Raw genomic sequence first — 4,546 nt, 5'->3', positions numbered from 1 at the left:
GGTGACACCGAATGGTACTTTACGGGAATGAACATGCAACGACCTCAATTTTTTTGTGCGAATAAAATGTAAGGAATCTTGGTCTGTAAGAGGTTAGGAAATCGCTGCTAGCGAGATTCACTGGAGGCGATGTAGTGCGTTAACGTTAACGCTCTTAGAAAAGTACCGTACGGCTGGACTCTAACCCGACTTAAACTAACAGTGCGTACTTTCATCGATACATGGCGCCAAAGAGGGTAACAACAGGAAATATCGTGAGAATATGTGGTTGAGTTTATTGTGACACCAAATGTTACCTTACGATCAACATGCAATGACCTGTGCGAATAAAAAGTGAGAAATCTTCGTCTGTCAGAGGTTAGGAAATCGCTACTCGCAAGATTCACTGGAGAGGGTGAGGTGTGTTAACGAGTCTAAATCGTATGTTCGTATTTCCATCGTTGCATCCATGTCGCTAATGCGAGTGACAACCGGAAATATTGCATTGTCGATAATTTACCGATAGCTGAATTTATCATGACACCAAACGGTACCCTTGCGGAGATGAACATGCAACATAAAAAATGATGCAATGCACGAGTTTTAAGCACAAATAAAAACTAACAAATGAAGTATGAAACGAAATTTGATAAGCCGAAAAAGAAGTTAGATCTTTGATTCGCAAAGCCCTCCACCGCAAGGTGAATGACCCATTCAATCTCACACGTGACACTGGTGACATCCATCGGTCAAGACGTTGATACTCACGGGTGGGAATTTCTTCTGTCCTTCTGGCACGAAAAAGAAAAACTTGAGAAGTGTGAAATACTAAACTTTGTTGAAGGTTTTTCGTAGCCCGGCGATTCATGTTTGGTTTTCAAAAGCATGACAAACGCTTAATGTCGAGAGGTAAGACACAGGAATCAGTTGCATTATATTTTTCCTTCTTGGAGCAAGGAATTTTCCGCACGCTATCTTGGTTCTTGCGTGTTTTTACAAAACCACGGATTCTCAACAGGAGCAATATAAATTGGGGTGTCATTCGCGTATCGTTACAGACTGTTCTTAGCCGAGGTGTTAATCAAGGATCTTGTTTTTTTTTTTCCAAATTGTAGTTAAGATATTTTTTGCAACGAGCCAAATTATGAGCAAAGGTAAAAATGGTAAGAGCGACAGACCCGAGACAGGAAAATGGTGGTTTAGACTTAACGATATTTATACAAAAACGGAAAGGGGCATTAACTGGCGGCAAGGAGATGGCAAATGTTATCGCTGTTGCTGAAAGTTCGGATACCTCTTCTATTAAGGTACATTGCTTACTTAGTTTTCTGAATACTGTACAAAGAACGAAAAGAGAAGTGACATCATTGGCTTATTCAGGTCTTTTCATTCTACAGGTCATGTTCTCCAACCTATCTGCCGGTGTAAGGCTACAATTGTAGATTTAGGCAAATTCGACATCCTTGCAAACGATTTCTCGAAACAATTTATGGATTACACTGTTTCCAGTCGTCAGTTTGCTGACAGATTTAAACGGATTCAAGAAAGCAACCAAACAGTGGATGAAAGGCCATCACTTTCGCTTTCTCCAGTGGTTTCAGACGTTGGTTTCTCAAGGGGGATCGCAAGATCGTACTAACGAGCCAAGTTCTCACGCTGGCAAACGGAAACCTGGCTTGGAGGTTAATGAAGAGCCCAGAAATTCGAAGAGAGCAAAGGTAGATGATCACCAAAGAGATGAAACAGATGGGGCGTGTTTCATCAAAAAGTAGAGAGAATGTTTTCTATCCCAGGTATGTTGAACGTGACTATCGTCGTAGCGTAATAAGAAACCAGCTCACTTATCATCTATTTTGCGAATTACTGCTATCGAAATGCTCAAATATTCATTTTGTGAAATACAGGTTTAAATCTCGTTTCGTTTCCTCTCGTTTTGCAAGTTACAGTAAGCCGTTTTAAACAAATGAAAACCTCTTAATATTCTAAGTAACAATGTAGTGGTTTTCACCTTGACATAAATTCTATAATCAAAATCGCGGTTTCATAATTTTTTATTTGGACTATTTTCACAATATAAATCTAGAATTAAGCCTTTTTACAAGTTTCCAGTGCCGTAGCGTCTTTCGTGTTAGAGCATTTTAAATTTCCGAGTTTTCACCTTGCGTGACACACTAAGATAGTGACTGTCTGGTTCAATTTTCAATTGTCGACATATTTGAAGTATTGGGAGATTGTGCCTATAAGTGTGTATACCAGCTCACGAGAGAAAAGAAATTGTTTTCAGTGCAAAGAGAATTCTAGATGTATCGGAGTAAATTCTAGTTATAGTGTAAAAAGAGAAAACACCCCGTGCAAAACACACATGCAAGTGTGAGGAACTTAATGCGGAGTTGCCGAAAGGAATTCAAATTTTTCAGTTACTACGTTTATTGCAACAGCTCAGAGCTGCAATTGCTTTTTACTGGATTTATGTATGTTAGACTAGCCAGGGTTATCATTCTAATCTTCTAAGATGTATTCACTAAACAAATGTAGGCCAAGAATGGTCACTCAGCCTCAGGAAAGATACATTTAACGGCCATCACTGAACTAGTAAAGTAGGATATAAATCAGGAATCAAAAATAATTAATCTTAGAGAGTTATCGAACTCACCGATATAAATATATCAGTCCTCTAACTCTCTCTAAGTAAATAAATTAAATCACACGCGTTTCGAACGTGACACTTGAGATTATGTTTGTTGCGAAGATCGTCCACGTTCTGAGGTAGTTACTGAGCAATAAGATATTTCTTTGTCAGTTTATCTAGCTTTTATGGGCAAGAATATGTGCTGATGTCAGGCAACGAATACGTGTCAAAGATGACGTTACAAATTTCAATTAACAGCTTTTTCCTAAGATGTTTCTTGGTTTTATTATTTTTAGCATCAGCAGCCAAGGCAAGTCTCAAACGCCGGAAGAAATGAGTTGTCGTGGATTCAGACGAGGAAACTTTAATGAGTATAAGACAAAGCTTGGAGCAGGATGTGCTTGAGGAAGATAACAGTGAATAGGCGAACACCGTTAACGAATATTAAATTTCGAAATTCATGATTTAATTGTTTTCTTCTTTGAACGGATATAAATTCAATGCAACGTTGTAAATAAATTATTTGTGATACTGGAGAAGTTATGCCGTTGTCTTAATCCTATACCATAGAGAATAAGAGGGATTCCGCAAATTTCTAAAACAAGTTGTGTCGCGATTAATGGTTCCGGAAATTTTTCAAACCAGTAGCACATTTACCGTCACATTAATCTTAGTGCAAAGGTTAGTGGCTCCAGTGTCTTTGGACATTGTTAGGACAATTAACTCGTTTTGGAAGTGGTATCGGAAATTTCTGAAACCATCTATCATTGAAGCTGGTTTCAAAAAATTTCGAAACCAATAATCGCTAATTTCCCTCACCTTCACGTGTGGTCAGCTGCAGGGGTTTCAAAAATTCCTGAAACCGGCAGTGGTTAACTGCCCTCGTTTTTAGCAATAGCCAAGACAAACTGTTTCGGAAATTTCTGAAACCAGTAACGGGTAATTGCCGCTCCTGTTAAAGTTATGGTGAGAACAGTGGTTTCGGAAATATCTGAGGCCAGCCTTCACAATGTCTTCCAAAGTTATTTTTTCGAGCCACCCACAAATGGAGATGACATGGTGTAAGACTGAACGCTATCGTTCAAATGAAAGTGAACGGTAAATACTTGGACAAAAAGTGGACGAGAGGGATTTTCCCAGCCGAAAGGACATTTTTGGCGGCCAAATAATTCACTTTCCTCGAAATATCAGCCGAAAATTAAAATTCCGTCAAGGATTCAACACCGACAACAGATTTTTGTTAACTTTAGAATATCCCCCAAGGTTTTGGAACGTGTTTTTACCTGATTGGCAGTGAGTGCAGCTTTGGAGACTTTCCCGAAACACATCGAGGTCAATGAATCGACTTCCACGGGGAATAGCTTCTTCTCTTTCGGTGGCAGCCTGTTATATAGCACAAAAAAATTCATGGTTCCGGTAATTGCACCTCTGTGTAGTGAATATAAAATCCCAAAGCGCCCATACCCGAGTACTCCTTGTTTCTCGTTTAGACGGGGGTTCGTTTTCGTCAATACAGTTTCCAAACTCCAGTTTCCTTTTCGCAATGTAGTTTTGATATCCGCGTCTCGCGTGCTCCAGATTTTTTGGAGTTCCTTTTGCTCCGGGTTTCGTGAAGCGCCCATTTGCACTTCGTTTTACGTGGTTAGAGGGAGAGGGAGAATGACTCTGACTGGTAAGTGATGACGGTGAATTACCTCCTTCTTTATCGTTCAAGTTAGCCGCAGCCAAACTTACTAAACCAAACACTGAGTACACGTACGGAAACTTACTGTGATGTTTACGATAATTAGATTCACGATAATTCACACTTTCTGTCGAAAATACACTAGCAACTCTTGTAATATTTCTTATTTTATCAAAACAGCGTCCCATGCAAACGAAAACACTTGCATTTCGAGCTTCGAGCAATTTTGTAAACTTTAACCGGACGATATTACG

General features: G+C 39.4%; 1 long non-coding RNA gene across 2 annotated transcripts; it reads left to right on the top strand.

The window, feature by feature from the left end:
* The first annotated feature begins 762 nt into the window (after positions 1-762).
* LOC138050723 (uncharacterized) lies at positions 763-3,139 on the top strand. Of its 2 annotated transcripts, none has more exons than XR_011132682.1 (3): positions 763-888; positions 1,377-1,772; positions 2,905-3,139. It is a non-coding gene; the product is annotated as an uncharacterized lncRNA (long non-coding RNA). The 2 variants fall into 2 exon arrangements; XR_011132681.1 differs by lacking the exon at positions 763-888 and adding an exon at positions 923-1,286.
* Positions 3,140-4,546: the final 1,407 nt, after the last annotated feature.

This window comes from Montipora capricornis, chromosome 6, assembly GCF_036669925.1.
Source record: "Montipora capricornis isolate CH-2021 chromosome 6, ASM3666992v2, whole genome shotgun sequence".
Lineage (NCBI taxonomy): Eukaryota > Metazoa > Cnidaria > Anthozoa > Scleractinia > Acroporidae > Montipora > Montipora capricornis.
This window is presented reverse-complemented; position numbering and strand designations above follow the sequence as displayed.